Genomic DNA, 20,526 nt, shown 5'->3' with positions numbered 1-20,526 from the left:
AATTTAACAGTACAAATCAATTGGATTAATGTTGATTATGTCTCCTATCAAAATGTGGACAGAGATTTGCATACAGAGATGTTCATTTTGACATGATTCAGAACGGCAAAAATAAAATGGATAGAGCCCGATAACAAGCAATAGGGGAATGGTTAATATATCCACAGAATAAAACAGTCAACTAGTTACAAGCCTTTAACGATACTCTTTTTAATAACATGAGGTTGAGTGAAAAAGCATCACACAAATTGCCCATAAAAGTTATTTCAACTCTGCAAAAATTTATGTGGTGAAAAACTAGAAGGAAACTTGCAAAAATGCTGCCAATGGCAAAGATAGTGGGACTATGGGTAATTGTTCACCACACACAAATCCTTTCTCCCTCGTACTATAATATGCTTAGCATTAAAAATATTTATAATAAGCTTCTCAAGTAAAGTTGACTAAATCTTGCAACAAGAGGTAGTTGATCAACCTCAGCCTAGAGAACGCAGCTGTATCATGAGCTCAAGGATCACATTTCCTGGAATGTTCAGGAAAGTGGCAAGTGGGACAGAACTTTAGACTTTAATTCAGGGGTGATGTTAGGTGATAAAATTCATTTCTGAGCATTAGTGATACCTAATAGTGGAAATAAGAGGCTCTTTCTCAAAAGGCTGCTGAAAGAGTTGGAAAAGACAATAGAAGCAATCCCTACACCCTGGTCTGGGCAGCACTGCAGGGACCAGATTGCTTTACTCAGGAATGAAAATATCAAATAGTGGGAATTCTTAAAAACATGACAGGGAAGAGACTCCCCTGGTGGCCCAGTGGTTAAGAATCTGCCTTCCAATGCAGGGGACGCTGGTTTGATCCCTGGTCGGGGAACTAAGGTCCCACATGCCACGGGGCAACTAAGCCCGGGTGCCGCAACTACTGAGCCTGCGCACCACAACTAGAGAGAAGTCTTCGTGAGCTGCAATGAAAGATCTGCATGCCGCAACTAAGACCCGACACAGCCAAAAATAAAAATAAATAAATAAATATTTAAAATAAAATAAAATAAATATTAAAAAAACATGATGGGAAATCTGGGGTGTATCATCTATAGATGTAAGGTCACTTTGTTAATTCTCTGAATATTAATGGTATTCTATCAATGTCTTGACTTTTCTTATAAATATCATACCTAGTAAATAGAATTTTAAAGCATAAATTTACCTATTGACTGTATTGTTAAATATTTCAGATAGATGGACAAGTGATTAAGGATATCAATTTTCCCTGTTTTTGTAAGTTTAAGAAAAATACTATATCTCATCAATTCTATGATGCATATTTTTTCACATATTAACATCTTTGAAATCAGGATGCACCCTAAAGCACTGTAAGCATGTCAGAATTCCATAGGGAGCATTTTTTCTTTCTTAGTGGTATATGAAATAATGACATGTGATATACTTAAAGACATCTTAGAGTCAAGGAATTATGATCAATGCAGATAAACCCATATGTAGACAAATATGTAAACATTAGACTATCTCTAGACTTAGTATCTCTGCTCCACAGTGCCAACAAATACCCAAATATTCATTTTCAAAAGAGAGGCTTTTAAAAACACTGAAGAACCACAAAAAATTATTCAGTAAGATTTTTGCTATGTGAAACTTTATCTGAATCCCATTTTGAACTACCATGATCAAGTTTCTGCTTCTTCATAATTAGTTTATCTTTACAGATTTTGGAAACAGGAATTTTCCTCGTCTAGGACAAGTTTCTCTACCTTTCTACTTTCGTCTAGTGAGGAGGTCAGCAATGTATTTAATAACATCAAGATCAAAAGTCAACACGAGAAAATCCACAATCAGAGAAGGCACTGAATTTCTTTCCTCTCATGAAAATGCGAGTCCCCTGAAAGGTTCAGTTAGCAGCACTCCTTCCCTCGTGAGCTGGGATACTCTGCTAACTGAGACACTCCCTCACAAAACTCTTCTTGTTGAACAGGTTTTGAAGAGTAAAGGAAGGGTAACAAACTAATGAGCACATTATCCTAAGAATTCGTATCACTCAAAATTACACTTAAGTATCCCCAAATTTCTAATATGCCAGAAATAATTTCCTAGGAAAAATAGTCATCTTTTAAACTGGATTCTCTTGTTCTACTTCCCTCTCCCTGGTGGGAGGAAAAAACAGGACTCATGCTACTTTCCACTTCCTTCTATAGAAGTACACCCATCGCAGGAGTATGAAGGACCTTTCCAGGTAACTACATCTGATCAACGGACTTCATGCTAATGGAACAACAGTGAAGTATTTTTAGTGGAATACTAAGTACTGGTTAGTGGTTGGGGAGATACTTGGAGATAGGGAGTCTTCCCACAGTCTCCTCAAGTCACCATACCTGAATGATTATGTATTTCATCCATCAATCAGGAAGATGCTGTTCCCCAATTCCTTGTTAACAAATATATACCATTTTAACACAAAAATAAATCCAATTTTAAGTAATGGGACAGAGAGCTGTTAAAAACTGAATAGTCTATTTTAACCATGGGGGAGTCTCAAAATGTCTTCTTGGAATAATTTTACAGAGTTGGAGGAAAGCATCTACAAAATGATTCTTTCAATAACAGATCCAACCTCCTGTGCAGAGGAATTCCTGGTGTGGTTCAACCGCTGGCAGGCAGGCTGTGCTGTAGTGGAGGGGGTCCCCCATGAGTGCGGCGCTCCGGGTGGGCTACAGTAGCAGTGGCTCCGAGGATGAAGCTGAGGCTGGGGCCCGGGGCCGGCCGGGGACTGGAGGCCGCAGTTGGGGCCAGAGCCCCCTTCCCAGCCAGAAGTTGCCAGTACCCGACAGTGTACTGGACAGGTTCCCGGGCACCGAGGAGTGGTCTGAGGATGGTAGCACAAAACACGGGGGCCAGGTGCTCATCTTTCCCCACGAGCGGGGCAACTGGGCTGCCCACGTCTATGTACCATGTGAGTAATGCGTGAAAGGCACGTGGCTGACACTGACAGGTGCCCCTTATGGGAGGAAGCTGGCCCCAACCAGGAGGAAGAAGCCAGAAACCTTTGACATTGGTGGTGCGAAAGAGATTAACTCAACAGAGAGAGAACCAGTTTCAAGAACTAGGGGATTTTTCTGTTAACTTCGTTTCAGGTTTTCTGGTTTTTGCTTTTATATTGGGGTGTAGTTGATTAACAATGTTGTGTTAGTTTCAGGTGTCCAGCAAAGTGATTCAGTTATACATATACATGTATCTATTCTTTTCAAATTCTTTTCCCATTTAGGTTGTTATATAATATTGAGCAGAGCTCCCTGTGATATACAGTTCAGTTTTGAATCTGTTGCCTGAAATATTTTTTACTAATCCTGTGTATAATGTTCTCCCTGCTCATGAGGATGTGACCAAGGGAGGGTCTAGGGCAGAGTGTCAAGGCCATCCCAGACTGCAGCTGTAGCTGGTACTTTATTTCGAAGAGGGCTGTAGGTGTGCTGGCCTCCAATCCCACCCCACCCTAGCCCTAATGAGTGAGTGGCAGGCAAAATGCCCAGGCTTCAGAGTCTGACCTCACTCCACTACCCACTACTCTGTGTGCCCTTTAGTAAGTTGCTGACTTCTCAGAGCCTCAGTTCCCTGATCTCTAAAATGGGGATAGTAGTAATACCTATCCTCTAGGACTTTTGTGAAGATTAAATCAGATAATCTATGCCAAGTTCTTAGCACGATACGCAGAGAACGTAGTGGCTCTTGTTATTTTGTGTTAGATCAGGTAGTCTCTTGGAACCTCCATTTCCCCATCCACAGAATGAGAAGGATTCTCTATACTGCCTACTCCATAGGGCACTTGGGCAAATCGAGTAACTTACTAGGTGTGAGCAGACTATTCACCATGCAGCTCTAGTCACATGTTTGGTTAAAAAAAATGAATAATCTGTGAACATACAGTGGTGGTCCTTGTTGTGTTCTTTGTCTTTATGAACAATTAGGAGCATTCTAAATGTCTATCAGGAGATTCTAAATGTCTAATAAGTGTCTGATTAAAGAAATAACTGTTTCTGATTATGGGTTACTGTGGAGCTGTAATCATGAGCTTGATTTATGTAATGAGAGGAAGGCTGTCCAACATGTGGTGTTATATGGAGAAAGCCAATCGAAGAACTGGTATGCCCTCATCGTTTTTAACAAATAAGATATATACGTTAGTACATGCACTGAGGAAAGGCTGGGGAAATAGGCATCACATTTGACAGCCTTTATCTCTAGGGTAGTGTCTTGAAAGTGGGCTGTATGTGCCTGGGGAAGGGATCAAGATGATCCATTAGAGAGAAAAGTATTAAAACCTTTTTATGTATTTCTCTTTATCTCATCTTTTAAAATTTCTGTTGTTCCAAGTGTACATTTTATAACACATAATTTTGCAGTGTAGCACATGTTTGAAATTTATAAATAAATACACATTTATTGCGGATAAAAAAAACAAAAAAACCCCAGATCCAGACACTTTGGAAAAGATGGTGGCAAAACTGGAGGGTCCCCAAGGTCTCCCTTTCCAAAACTAAGACATGAACAACAACAAAAAGTAAAAATAGCAAAGATCAATACTGAAAATAAAGCAAGGTCCCAATCTTGGACTGCAATGGAAACAAAACAGATGGAAATTTTTTAGGGAAAACAAAACTACGGATGATAGACAATCACAATTTATCAAATATTTAAGGAAAAGGTCAAAACTAATAGCAAAGTAAAATACTCAAAGATATATTAAGAGGCTGTCATCAAGCATAAAGAGCCTCTCTGTGTCTTAAGAAACTTCCTTTAAGAATGAACAACAACAGGGCTTCCCCGGTGGCACAGTGGTTGAGAGTCTGCCTACCGATGCAGGGGACACGGGTTCGTGCCCCGGTCTGGGAGGATCCCACATGCCACGGAGTGGCTGGGCCCATGAGCCATGGCCGCGGAGCCTGTGCGTCTGGGGCCTGTGCTCCGCAACGGGAAAGGCCACAGCAGTGAGAGGCCCGCATACCACAAAAAAAAAAAAAAAAAAAAAAAAGAATGAACAACAGCAAAAAAATCCTAAAAAAAATACACTCAACAGCAAAGGGAAAAATCTATAAGCATTTAGGCAGAACAAACAGATCATTTACAATAGGAAAAATAAACAGGCTAGCTGTCTGCAGCTCCATTAGCCAGAAGATAATGGAATCGCTATGGTGGCCATTTTTCCAGATATTTATCGTTGCCACACTTTCTCCCATCACAGGGCCTTTGCCTACAATGCTCTTTCCTCCTGCTCTGGCTTAGTCCCCTCATTCTTCATCAATTAGCTCAAGGAAACTTACCCTGAGTTCTCATTAGGGTTCCCTAAGCTTAGAGTTCCTCAGCTGTGACTACTGCATGTAAAGCACCCACAATGGAACTTGGACAAGAGAAGCAGATGGGAACATGAAAATTATACCACCTGCTGTGCCTCTGCTCTAGCAGTCACCTTTCTTCTGCCAGCATCCATAACACCGGGGTAGGCTAACCTGTCTGCTTGCAGAGGATAAAATTTCAGACCCTTCTCTGTTCTTTATATAGACTTAATAAGAAGTGGAAGGAGTCACATGAAGAAAATAATAGTTTTTGAAATTCTACTTATGCCTTAAAAATAAGATGAATAAATTAAAAGATTAATCTATCACTGGACAGATGGATATTTTAAGAATATAATTTTTACCTAAATTATTCTATAAATTAAGTGTAATCTCATTAAAAATCCAAACTGATTTTAAGAAAAGAAAGACAAAACAAAGGCCAGCAGGACAGACTTGCCCTTCTGGTTCTTAAAATGTGTTATAAAACTATAACAATGGCAGTATTATGGTACAGAAATAAGCGATCAGATTAATGGAAAAGTTAGTCCAGAAATTAAACGTATATTAAGTTTCCATTTGTTTGAAATTTAGGATCATTTCATATCAATGCAGACAGCTCAATAAATAATTTGTGGACAATTGGCACTTAGAAATCAATAAAGTTTTAACTATACGTCAGCAAAATAAATCCTAGAGATATCTAAGACTAAAATATACAAAAATAAAAGAGACATTAAGAAGTGCTGGAGACAATATAAGTCAACATTTTTATACTCTTGGGATGGGGATGGACTTTCTAAGTATGATGGAAAACTCAGGAAGTGGACATGGAAAGACTGACGGACATGACCACAAATGCTTTCATACAGCAAAAGTACAATCATGAATAAGGTTGAAAATAAATGAAAATCTGAGGAAACTATTTGCTACATATGGAACCAACAGAAGGTTAATACAAAGAACTCCTTCAAATTATTAAAATAAAAATTAACACTCCAATAGAAAAATGGGCAAAGGACACAGACAACTCACAAAAGGCAGGGGGTGTGTTGGAGAAGGCAAGAAAAAAAAAAGAAGAAAGAAAAGGAAGGAACGGAGGGAGGGAGGAAAGAGAGAGGAGAGAAATAAATGATCAATTATTACAAGAAAAGATTCTAAACTTCACTGGTAACCTTCCAAAAAGTAAATTGAGATATCATTTGACACTTATCAGATTGATAAATGTGAATAACCCTGATAATACTCCATGTTGGCAAGGGGGTAGAGGAAATTCCCATTTACTGTTGGTAGAAGTAGAAATTGGTTAAATTTTCTGGAGGACAATTTGAAAATCACTTACGAGCTTTATACGTGCACACTTCCTAATCTAGCTATATCACTCCTAAGGATTTATCCTAAGAAGATAATCTGGGAAGAACACAAAGATAGATGGCCAAGGATATTCTTCAAACATTGTTTATGATAGTAAAACACTGAAAGCAATCAAAATGCCCCTCTCAAAGCAGCCTTCGTTTAGTAAATTATTTCACATTCATAAAATGGAATACTCTGTAATTTGTGTGTATATACATACATACCTATATACGTGCATTTATAAAGACTGCAAAATAGCATGTATAGTATGATTCTATTCATATCTCTTTTACATATACAGATAGAGATAAATCTGCATGTGTTTAGGCATAGAAAGAAGTCTGAGAAAGATAATCATCAGAAAGGCTGATGGTAGTTGTTCTGGGCAGAAAAATATGGAAAGATGATTTTGCTTTCTTCTTTGTACCATTTTGCATTATTTGAATTTTTAAACCATAGGCAGAAAAATAGTATAAAGGGAAAATAAACAATGAGTGAATAATTCTCACTCTCTGGAAGTTTCTATTGGAAATTTGTGCTTCTTTAGATGGCCTTTCGTTTTCTTGTTTTCTAATGGTTTTGGCTCCTAAGCCACAGAACTTCACTGGCCACTGCTTTAACATCTCAAATAAATTGTAACAAAAAGGCAAAAGACTTTATAACTAATAATACAGAGAAAGTTGTTTCAGAGCTAAGAATGTCCATAAACAGATGGTGGACAGGGGTGCTTTGCTGGGCTCCTGAGAGAACCAGGTCACTGCGTTTACTGGCCTTGATACCACCTCCCTGCAGGCACTTCCACCCAGTTGGCAGCTGGGTTACTGCCCTCCCCCCAAAGATTTCCACTCATCTCCAAAGACCTTCAAAAGACCTCAAGTGCTGTCCAAGGACATCCTAGCCATGGGCACATAGTTTGATACAACCAACTATATAAATCATTTGAGAACTGTCAAAATCCCGAGGCATATATGATACCTCTGAATTTCTCTGCTTTCAGTTGTGGACTTGAGTAAATACAGACTGCCTCAGTTCACTTCAGAATTGGAAGCCATCTTAGAGCAAAGAGCTTTAGTAAACATTAAAAGATTCTGTCCTTAGAACAACCTAACATTCAAGTCTCTAAATCTCCAAGTTATAACCTTTAAGTAGTTGTCAAATCCTGACAACGTATTAAATCAAGTGATTTGCTGCTGGTTTTCAAAGTCTCCCTCTTCTTATCAAAAAAAGGCTTGGCTAGAAATATTATAGCTGAAACCAAGAGAAACTAAGATCTGGTCTATGAATTTGGGGATGACAGTTTATCTGCTTGCCTTGCAGATCTAATACATATAAATCAAGATCCTGGCTAATGGTACTTCATCAAGGTAAAGAACAAGGAATTACCAAAGCATACACCAGTCCCATGGGGCCATTGAGTCACCTAATTCAATCCTGAGGCATGTGTTCATGTATCCATTCATTCATTCACTGTTTCATTTATTAATACATCCAAGAAATATCTGTTGAATATGAAGTGAGTGTCAAGTATTGTGCATAGGCACTTGGATTACAGACAAGAATAAATAAAATACATTTCCCTAAGATATGCACTATGGAGAAGCAGACAAGTAAGGAGGCAATAATAATATGTGAGGTAGATGGTATAACAAAGGTTTCCTATGAAATGCTATGAGAACATCAAGGAGAAAAGAAATCATTTCTTTTAACAGGGTTGGAAAGAGTGGAGGCAGGAGAAGCACAAAAAGGTGACATCAGAGCTAGGATTTTCCAGGCAGAGCAAGCTAAACGCACAGAGCTGGCGATAGAGCAGGTACGTTCAGGGATGTTTGGCGGTGCATGGAGAAGGGATGGGCCAGCCAGACCGGAAGCAGGACCAATGGCTTTCCGTTGTTTCTAAAAGCATTGAGAGAGGTAGGTACAAGGCTCTCTAGCCTCCTAATGGACTCGGGATTATTTCCTTCTATTAACTGCATGGGATGCATTTCTGACCTTGGTGTCAGTCATGCTCTCTCTCACTGTCATTTTAAAAGTACAACCAGAAGACAACCCTCAGAATAGAAGAAAATATTTGCAAATGAAGGGATTAATCTCCAAAATATACAAACAGCTCATGCAGCTCAATATCAAAAAAACTAACAACCCAATGAAAAAATAGGTGGAAGACCTAAATACACATTTCTCCAAAGAAGACATACAGATGACCAACAAACACATGAAAAGATGCTCAACATCACTAATTGTTAGAGAAATGCAAATCAAAACTACAATGAGGTATCACCTCACACTAGTCAGAATGGCCATCATCAAAATATCTACAAACAATAAATGTTAGAGAGGATGTGGAGAAAAGGGAACCCTCCTACACTGTTGGTGGGAATGTAAATTGGTACAGCCACTATGGACAACAGTATGGAAGTTCCTCAAAAAACTAAAAATAGAATTACCATATGACCCAGAAATCCCACTACTGGGCATATATCTGGAGAAAACTATAATTCAAAAAGATACATGACCACAACATTCATTGCAGCACTATTTACAATAGCCAGGACATGGAAGCAACCTAAATGTCCATCAACAGAGGAATGGATAAAGAAGATGTGGTACATATATAGAATAAAATATTACTCAGCCATAAAAAAGAACAAAATAGTGCCATTTGCAGAGACGTGGATAGACATAGGGACTGTCATACAGAGTGAAGTAAGTCAGAAAGAGAAAAACAAATATCGTATAATATTGCTTATATGTGGAACCTAGAAAAATGGTACAGATAAACCTATTTTCAGGGCAGGAATAGAAAGGCAGACGTAGAGGACGGACGTGTGGACACATGGGGGGAAGGGGAGGGTGGGATGAAATGGGAGATTGGGATGGACAAATATACACTACTATATATAAAATAGATAACTAATGAGAATCTATGGTACAGCAAAGGGAACTCTAATCAATGCTCTTGTGGTCACCTAAACGGGAAGGAAATCTAAAAACGAGGGGATATATGTATACATATAACTGATTCACTTTGTTGTACAGCAGAAACTGACACAACATTGTAAAGCAACTGTACTCCAATAAAAAATAATTTAAAAAAAAAAAGTACAACCGGAATCTTATTTTCTCTCGTTCTGGGGGCACCATGTTGCATTCACCATAAGCCAGAGTCTCTAGCATCATTCTTTTTTTTTTTTTTCCTTCGGTACGCAGGCCTCTCACTGTTGTGGCCTCTCCCGTTGCGGAGCACAGGCTCCGGATGCGCAGGCTCAGCGGCCACGGCTCACGGGCCCAGCTGCTCTGCGGCATGTGGGATCTTCCCAGACCGGGGCACGAACCCGTGTCCCCTGCATCGGCAGACAGACTCTCAACCACTGTGCCACCAGGAAAGCCCTCTAGCAACATTCTTTTGCCAGCAGCCTCGTACGTACCCTAATACCCACGGCTCCCCAGGCTGCTTAGTTCTGTATGTGAGGTAGTTTCAAGCAATTAGGATGTGCCTTGGCATCTATCTAAAATTCAACCACTCTCCAAGGTGACCTAAGCCCTCCTGCTTCAGGGACCTTCCCTTCTCCACACACTGATCTCTCCCTTCTCTCAACTCCTTCACCACCTCTTGCCTGTGCCGCCAGTTTCAGCAGGCACTGATTAAATGATGGTTTATACAGTTTTCTCATTGCAAGCACATAAGTGATTTTTGTCCATCCCTGGAGGCCCAGGGCCATGTTTCTTTCATTTGTCACTATGCTCTTCAGAGCACCTGGTGCAATGTTGCCCCCACAGAGTGCACCTGGCACCTGTGGCAATACCATTCACCTTGGAGTCCGCCATCTCACCGAGGCTCCCGGCCCACAGCTGGTGTCAGAGCTGTGCATTCATATGTTTTAATTTTGGCTAGAAATATATGAACATAATAGAACACTTTGCTGGTCAATGAAAGCTTCATACCATAAGAAGAGGGACAGCAATATAATCTGTTGAATGGAGAAAAAGAATTCCCTTAATATATATTTTTCCCCAATTCTGTCACAAAAATTGGGCCAACAGAAGCCAAAACCAACACTCATGTGTACTCACTCCTGGCACTCACTTTCTGCTCTCTGCTACTATTTTCCACTGGAAATAAAAACCAAGACTCCTTAGAGGTAGCTGATTCTGTATCTTGGGGACAGAGAAAGGCCAGAATTAGCTTGGAACATCTTATTATTACCAGACAAGGATGACTCTAAGAATATCAGGGGTGGTGCTAAGAGGACAAAGAAGCAAGATGTAACAATTTATGGATCAACCATAATAATAACAATGGTAATATAGTGAATTGAAATAATTGTTTGTGAAAGGCTATGAGCTCTTTATGATACTCAGAAGACTAAGCTGAGGTGCCCCAAACTCTTATTTGTAATTATTTTAATATAACAGAAGGGAGAATAGAATAAAATATAATTTATTTATCCACTGATTGCATACTGATATGCCCTTGTCTTTCCACGTCTAAATACACATGGGTGAGTACAAAGAAATTATAAATAGGCTAGCTTATTCTGGAAAAATAGCAACTGACCCAGGAACGAAAAGGACTGGTTAGCCCCAGTTGTGCCACATAATAACCAGGTAGAAAGTGGGTTCAAGAGAACGTTGAAGGCGATGAATCTGTTCAGTGTCTTTAGAGGGGTTCTAATGTGCAGACTTACCCCCTCAGTCCCCAGAGATGAAGCTTCTAGATGTGCATAGTAAGTGTGTGGAGACTTCAAGGTGCAGGCGCCTCCTTCTGCACAGAGCTCCCAGCTCTGCTGCTGGGTAGGCGCAAGGGCTTCCCGCCTCCTTGTAACTGGCCGTCGGCTGAGAGGGTAGATTCTAAAGCCTGTCACATCCATTCCACCCCTGGCTGAACTTATAAAAGCCCCTCCCTCCCTGATTCTGCAACCTTCCCTGCATCAAGTGAGGGTGCAGCAGCCAGGGTGATAGAGAGCAAAAATTCATATATTTAAGGGGAAGGAGAAAAGATGCATGAAGGAAGAGCCTCGAAGTGGGGAAAACACCCATTCCAATCTGCAGGGTTTGGAAAAACGTTAGAACATTTGAAAGCATGAGAGACAGGCACAGCACAGAGGTATGAATTATTTACCGGCTGGGCAGCTGCTCGGCGGTACCCTCAATCAGCTATTTTCTGGGTCCTGCCAGTACCCTCAGCTGGCACAGGAAGAAGAGAAAGCTGCTTCCAACTCCAGCACTGCCATCTGGCCTAGAGCTGCTCCTCAGAAGGTAAACTTCAGAGGACAAACCCCAGAGGGACTAGTTGCCACCTCCTTATTTCAAATGTTCACCCCTTTTTTAAAAATCCAGTCCCCCACACTGACAGGCCTCCCCCCTCAGGTGATGTCCTTAGAGAAGACAGCCCTCGGGAGATTCCATGGGCCAGTCCTGGCTGGCCTCCCTCTGCTCCGCCCCTTATACTGCACAGCAGTTCTCTACACCAGGGGCCTGGTCCCCAAAGCTGTTTTCCAAGCTTGCCATGACAGCTGGCTGCTGGCTGAGTTTGCTCAATGGGAAGTGCCGGTCTGAGTTTGGAGGTGGCTGTTGGCATGGGTGAAGCCCGGGCTCTGTCACCCACTGCCTCTGCTTTGCTGGGTCTCCGCCGGGAGCTGCCTCTCCTCTGAGGCTCTAGCTCCCGCTGGGAAGGCCCACGTGGTCCCACGCTCTGCTGGGTGGCCTGGCCCTGCCTCCTGCCACACCACCTCGTCCCTCTGCCCCTCTAGCCTACAGTGGCTCACCTCCAGGGACCGTGGCTAATGGTCCAGCCTCCTGTGTTGGCTCTTCCATCACTGTGCCACCATTTCCCTGCATTACATGCCCAGCGCCTTAAATACTAAAGAGGTTTCCTAGTTAGACCCCGACAGACTGACATGGAAAGGCAGGTCAGTTCATGACCGGGCAGAACTTTGTAAGAAAGCCTCCTTTGGGAATTTCCCATCTTTCCTACTACCTCCAAGAATGGAGTCTGTCTCTCTGTGGCCACACCTGGAGCTCTGCACACATGCAAACCCATGGGTTGTGAGCAGGAACCTGGAGGAGGGAGGAGATAGAATGCTTCCTGCCATTGCTGTGGTCAGCAGAATCGTGGCTAAGAAAAATAAGAGCAGATGACTTTCAAGATAAATGTTTACGTTTACATAGTAGCATGGAGAGCACGCTATCATATGGTAGGTGAGGAAGGTACATATACAAATATATACACTCACACATATATACACTTATATATGCATAAAATGCCTCAGGAAGGGTTTAAAAATGGTAGCATTCATCTCTCGGAGGTTGGCGGTGGGAGGATGGTGATTTTTCTCTGCATACTGTTTTCCACATTTTGTATTTTGTGTCTATTCAAAAATAAAAATAACAAACAAATAAATGAGCTCATCCACAATCTCTTACTCCAGAGAAGAATGAATGAGTGGCTCTACCATCCGCAGCCATTGATCAGCCAGGGCCATCTGCACTAGCATGTACGGGGTAGGATGGGCCAGGTGCCCTGGACCCTGCAAGGACCACAAATCACAAGCCAATATGTGGGTGCTACGGTCACTGGGAGCCATGGTTGTGTGCATTTGAACTGAGCAGGACAACTAATAACCCCAATGACCTGACTGACTGGACCAGCAATTGTTTCAACAGGCATTCATAGGCCATAAGGCATAGTATTAGGTGCTAGTGGAAATGACCCCAGATTTAGGGCGCTAGCCTCTAGTCCCGGCTCTGCCCCTAACAGGCAGAGAGATAAAGACCACTCAAACTCTCCCGGCCCCCGCCCTCTAATCTGTGCAGGTTTTGATCTCTAAACGCCCTGAAGAACAAAGCTGACAGATACCTCCAGTAAGAAGACAACAAGCCCTTGCTCAATCCAGACAGTTTCTCACTTCACATTGACGCACCAGCGAGAAGAGCACCCACGCCCCCGTGTCCCTTGTCCCATCGGACAACACAGAAACAAAAAGGGCCAGATGACTGCACCCTGCTGCTGAGGAGCCCTCACGCTGCAGGGAGCAGTTTTAGAGGCTGCAGCTGCACCCTCAGGGAGAGCCAGGAGAAGGCCTCGCCCAGGAGGCAATGGGAGACTGTCCCATGACGGCCCCTGGGCAGATAGGGAGGTGAGTGGCAAGCGGCCTGCTAGCAGCTCCTCACAGGCCTCCTACACGCTTATGGTCTGGGAGCATCACAGGGGCTCTGCCAAGACTCACATCAGCTTGGTTGAGCCTTGCCTGGTGGCCTACGTGGAGACGTGCCAAGTGCCCAGGGTGCCATGGCTGAGCCGGTCCCCATACTGCCCTCCAGCCTTCAAGAATCTAAGTACCGAGGAGGGGAGAAGAGAGATTTGTACACGATATGGCAGGAGGACTGTTCTGAGGCAACTTGTACCCTTAGGATGAGGACCAAAGGGTCCAGGATGCTCAGAGAGAAGAGGTCTGTGGGGCTGAGATTCTTGGGGCCACAGAACAACCAAGGGGAAGTCAAAGCATGGGGCCTGCTAACCTCCCTCCACCTCACCCTCCGCAGGTCCTTGCAGCCTGGCACTCCCCGAGGGGCCCAACCTCCCCTTTGCTACTGAACCGAGAGGACATCCAAACTGAAGGGGGTCCCCTGATGCAGCCCTGGAATTTTGCCCTATTACCTACTCCTAGCTCATTTCAGGCGGCTTTCATGGGCTTGAACACAGTCTGACTGAAGGGTAGAAGGAGAACTCAAGGTGAGTGAGTTGAATCACAACAAGGCTCTTCAGAAGCCTCTAAGGTGGTGCCCTCACTCACAGTTTCCTCTAAGGTCGGAGTCCGAGAAGTGCCGTTACTTGATCTTTGCCCAGCTTTGCAAGAGAGGAATCTATCCTTTCTCCAAAAGCCATCAGCTTCTCCCTGAAATGTGAGGCCTTTCCCCTTGGCTAAAAAGGAATCACTCTCCTCAAGAAGGTGGCTTTCTAGAGACTCCTCCCGCACAGCTCTGTCTGGATAGGATGTTTCTGTTCTACGTCCCCCCAGTGTCTGTGACTGACAGTTTCTATCACAACACCACAAACATGTCATTCCATTTATTTGTATCCTTGTCTGTGTCTCCTGATATATCTGAACTCCTTGAAGGAGGCACTGTATCTTGATCAACATATCCCATCTAATTTAGCATCTAGTACAACTTAGGAACTTAACAAATATTTACTGAATAAACGGTGAGTGAAGGATCACAACCCAGCCCCTCTTCCAGGACTCCCTCCCCTCCCCAGCGCTGAGGCAGCAGGATTCAGCCCAGGGCACTTGGCACCAGCAAGCTCAGAGCTCTACCCCACAATAGCCACTTTCCTACAACAAGGCCACCCCAGCAAGACACAGTGCCCGACATGATCCCAGGATGGGCCTTCACCTACTTCATCTCTATTCACTTTCATGATTCTCTAAGATAAGTAGTACTGTCCTTGGATTTACAGATGCAGAGCTGTGGCCCAGAGAGGTTGCATGAGATCACCCATTAGTGGGCAGAACTCAGATTCCACCCCAGGGTCCTCTGCACAAATCCCTACAGCTGCCTCCCAGGGTCAGCCCTGGGTGGCATGACAGGAGCTGGCAATGGAGCTGGTCAGGGGGACGGGAGGGAAGCCCAACCCTTCAAGACACATCTCCACATCTCTGTAGGATGTAAAGAGGTGACACTGACACTAAGGGAAAGCTTAGAGGGTATCAGGTAACCCAATCAACTCACTGAGCATGTGGTGACTGGACAGATTCAGAAGCACAGTTATTTGGCCAGTGCCTGTGACATACAGACTGACCCAAAGATTTCTGAAAGACTATTAGAGAGCAGTTGCAGGCAGCAGTAAGGCAGCGTGTGCTGGAAGACAGTCTCTGCTGGGAGGTGGAGCCAGTGACCTTCTGTCACTTGGTCTCTGAACTCAGTCCACAGTGTAGGGAAAGGCACTTTTTAGGGCAACTACAACTATTGCTTTTTTTGAAAACCACAATTTCCTGTTTTGTTCTCTATTTATACTTTACATTTAGTTTTGAGAAAGCACTGGTGGTTTGGCGTTTTGGCTGTTTCTAGTTCAGTCTTTATCAACAAAGCAAACTTTCCTTTCAAGACGATGTTTTGTCATATAACCGAACTATAGACCTAGATTCCTTTAAAATACTTTGCTAAGAAGAATTCTTAAAGCTTTAACAATAAGACAAATCACAACTCTCTAAATCAATGCCTCACGGAATGGGGATCCATTCAGCAGTCCTGGGGGTTGTGAATTCCTCAAGGATTTCACATAGGGATGTTTTAGACAGCACCCTTTTCAACACAAACATTTTCACAAAAATTTTCAGGCACAGAAATGTGAAACTATGCTATCTGCATTATGATACTCTTTGCAAAACATTGAAGTATCCAAGACACTCTGTTAGTGGTCTGCAATGAGACTTAGCAACTCAAAGTTTGCCCTGGAAGAACTCACTGTCTAAGAAAGATACACACCTTGGACTGTCTAAGAAAGATATACACATTGGCTCCACATAGGCAGGATACAGCAGTCAACAGAAAATAAATATGAAAATAACCCAGGAACCAATGCCCTCACCTCTTTGCAAGTCAAGGAGAGATGTACGTTAGAGGTGAAAGGCGACAGCACGTGCATGTTTATCTTGAAACTGATTTTGGTCCTCTGTGTTTGGGGGTGGAAAGCTTTGCTTCCCCAGTATACAAGGGCCGTGTTTCTTTGATCGAGGGGCCAGTAGGAGGAGTTGGTGGTCAGGGTCCAGGGAGCAAGGATCAGGAGAGCCGTTTTTTTTTTTTTTTTTAATCTTTATTGGAGTATAATTGCTTTACAATGGTGTGTTAGTTTCTGCTTTATAACGAAGTGAATCAGTTATACATATACCTACGTTCCCATATCTTTTCCCTCTTGCATAGGAAGTAACTAGAGAAGCAGTGTGACGCTTGGGCGTCAGTGTCCTGACCTGTCAAACAGAGACACCAGTACTTGCCAGGGTCACATCACCAGGCTGCCTTGAGAATCCGATAAGAAAATGACCACAAGAGCCCATCCTAAGCTTATTATTATTAAAGAAATACACCCAAATGCATCCGGAGAATGCCAAGTTCCTCATCTCCACCTGCAGAGCACCACACTAGTTCTGTCTCCCAGCTAGATTATACCCTCCTCATGGGGGTGAAGCTGCTGTGGACACCCTGGCATCTGGGGGACTCAGAGCTCTCTAGAAAGCTGTGAGTCCGGAGGGGTCCTTGGTGCCTCGCACTGTCACCATCCATCATCTATCTGTACGTGCAGTCACTGCACACTGGTTCACTCTTCCCCTTGTTTCACAAAGAAGAATCCCAGGGCCTTTAAATAGGAATGGAAACTATCACCAGGTCTGGGAATAGAATGGGTGAAGGGAAGGAGGGGCTGGAACAAAGAGTACTGGGAAACTTTTCCCTGTGGTATTTTTTGTTTCTTTGTTTCCGTATTTGTTTTCCTAACGTAAAAGAGGAAAACAAAGTGTAGTCCTCATTTGCTTCTGATCACCAAGGGTCACAAAGGCTTCCCAGTTGTCCTGTTAAGTGCAGTTGCAGCATCATCCCACCAGGGACACGGTGGGCTGGTCACTACTTCTTGGACCAGTGTCCCCCAGTGGCCACCCTTAAACAGCCTGGGGCCCCAGAGTTCACGGTACTACAAGACTAGCGAAAAAAAAGCAACTTCTTGGCCCTCAAAAGGGAAGTACTGGTCAGAAATGGACTCTTATCCCCTTGGTCATCCCTTCAGTGATTCAACAAATATTTTCTGGGCGCAATACTGTGTACCAGGGCCTGTGCAGAGCCCACTGGGGACATGAAGATGAACCCAGAGTGATCCCTTCCTCAGAGACTCTCAGGAGGACAGAAGGAAAGCAGAGCACCTACAGGTCATCACATCTCCTCAAGTCCCAGCCCATCCTGACCACACACACACACACACACACACACACACACACACACACACACACACACACCCCTCCTTCCAGGGGGGTCCCAATGGCATGTTGTGGTGTGCAGGGCACAGCCAAATTCTCAGTCTCCGTCTCCCAGGATGGCTCTTAGCCTGGTGACACTCGCAGGTCACTCAACAAGGAAGAGCAGTCACAGCACACACTCAGCCCAGATAAGGAGGGGTGGCTGGTAACCACAAATCAAAGCCTCTGCAGACCAAGCATGCCAGCCCATGGCACAACAGCCAAGTTCATGTTCGGGTCTTCCCTGAGCAACTCCTTCTTCCCTTGGGACACCCCACCCGTGGAGCACGGGATTCCCAGTCCCTCCAGCCCTTGTCAGCGCCCCCCTCACACCTGTGCCCCTGATGCTGTAGGCGCTGTCCCTGGTAGACACCGTTACACATAGGGCCCAGCTCACAGGACCAACAAGGTAACAAACAGTGGATGAATAAGTAAATGGACGACAGAAGCGTGTAACTGTGCGTACATTATTTTGTTAAATTCTCACTACAAGTCTTTAAAACAAGTATTATTATGTACCCCCAAGACACAGATGAAGAGTCTATCAAATCTACACAGATGATGGCTCAGAGAGGCTCTGTGCCTTGTGCCAGGCACAGCCACTCACCACCAGCACCTGGTTAACAAGATGTTAGTCACTGAGACCCAAGGGGTGTCATCTCCCAGGGCTTTTGTTTCTGGCTGGAGGTGGAGTGGGAGATGTATTTTAAAATGTCTGACCGAAAAGTCTGGAAGCCTTGCACACAACCTGAGAGAAGTCAAGGATGTTATTACTGCTGTACCTGGGCTGGGTAAACCTTATGTGACCTGCTAGGGCCCTGCATGCAGTGAATCCTCAGCAAATATGATTTGATTGACTCATAAAAAGAAAGGGAGGGAGGGGAGCATAGAACAACACAGCTGTGCACTTCTACTGCTTGGTTGTGAAAGAAAAGGTCAAAAAAGGAAAAAATAATGACTCTCTCGTCCTGGTCTCTCTCCAATGGGTTAGCAGTCAGCAAACAGGGGCTTCCTGGATAATTTTCTACATCTTCTCCCCTTCTCAGAGGTCTCCTGAGGCTATGCAACAGCAGTTAAATCAATTCTTAATTAGCTTTCAACATTTACCTTTTGAAAATCTATACCTATATGAATATTTATTGAACACTTACCACTTACTAGGTGCAAGGCACGTGTGCCAGGCCCTGGAGATACAAAGGGGCATCAGGACAAGCATGCAAGCAGAAAAGTTTCTGCAGCGGCAGGCTTGCCTGGTCTGGGACGAACCTTGCAAACTTACTGCAAGAGGCAGGCAGAAAAGTCTCAGCAGAGGTCAAAGCACAGAAGGAGCCGAGAGTGACAAAAAGCACTAAAGAATACAGGGATGTGCCATTGGGTTAGCTTTTATTTTTCAAAGCAAGAAGAACAAGGATGGAATTAGCCTACTGCTTAAAATAGACTGGAGAGTTCGCAGGTGACAGGGAGCTGCCAAAAGGCTCGGGGACTATTTGTTCCTGTTTAGTACGGGAAGGGGAAGGATCTCAAAGTGGAGGCAGCAGAACACAGGGTGAGAAAGAGGTCGGCTGCCCTGGGACGGGACAGAAAAATTGGTAACGGTTCATCACTTCAGTGAGCTCAGTCTCTCCAGACTCAGACAAACCCTTCCTCCAGGGCAGCAGGAGTTTACACATAGGGTCTCAGAGCTGCTGCTGGAAATTTCTGAGAAATCATGGAAAGTGCAGAAGTACTAGAAGAGCAGAGGGGCATATTTTATCCCAATTTTCGAAACAGGTTGAATTCTGGATGTGAATAAGCCATTACAGAACTGATATTTAAACATATTGGTAAACTCTTATAAAAGAATGTGGCCATCACTAATATTGGCACATTGGCTCACTAAGAGCAAATTCCCTTAAAGTTTAAGGGTTAACCTAACTAGATTTATTGGTGGGACGAGGGGGTGGGTGGGGAAGCAGGGATTAGGTTGGAAATCAGGAATGCTATAACCACGGGTTGTCTTGATTACCACAAAGTGTTTGGCAAAATTTCCCAAGATTATTTCATGGATCAACATAGTACATGTGAGTAGAAGGATAATACTTTTGGGTAGAATTGTAACTAATGACACACCACCTAGGTTCTAAGTTGCATAACTAATGACAACACCGATCTGCAGGTTGTCTCTGGTGGCATGCCACAGGTCTCTAGTGTAAGTTACTATCTCCCTGATGACGTGGATGAAGATTTGGAAAGCAGGCCTATCAAATAAAAGTGGATAACACAAGTCTGGGAGGGACAGCTAATGCTCCAGGTTACAGAATTAAGATTAAAAAAAATTTTAACCCAGTAAACCAAATCAATCAAATAGAAATTTTAAAAGACAAAATACTTAAAATCCTCTTTCACAGATGTACAGGAGAGATTTGACAGGAAGGCTCCCTGTGTGAAAAAGATCTAGGAATTTTAGTTAATGACAAGTCTTTTTTAGACTATGGTGTGGGCTATTTTATTAAAAAGCTCACAAGATTATAGATTATGTATAGTGTCCAGATCAAAGGAAACAACCTCATTGTCTGCAGAACATCTAGAGTTTTACACTTGTTTCTGGGGGCAAAAAATTAAAGGAAATATTATATCCAAAAGGAGGGGGAAATGGCTTATGGAAACTTTCCTCTGTGGAACAGTTGAAATAACTGAGGACCCTTAGCTTGGAGAAGAGATTGATTATTCCATGTGGCACAACGAGTCAGAACCAGAATATAATAGGCAGTCTCCAAAATGGCCCCCAATGATCCCCATCTCCACTCCCACACTGTGTCAAGAATTTAAATTAAATTATTAATGGAAACATTG

The sequence above is a fragment of the Leucopleurus acutus genome, assembly GCF_964270905.1.
Source record: "Leucopleurus acutus genome assembly, chromosome: 15".
Taxonomy (NCBI): Eukaryota; Metazoa; Chordata; class Mammalia; order Artiodactyla; family Delphinidae; genus Leucopleurus; species Leucopleurus acutus.
The sequence above is the reverse complement of the archived record's forward strand: the minus strand, read 5'-3'. Positions refer to the sequence as shown.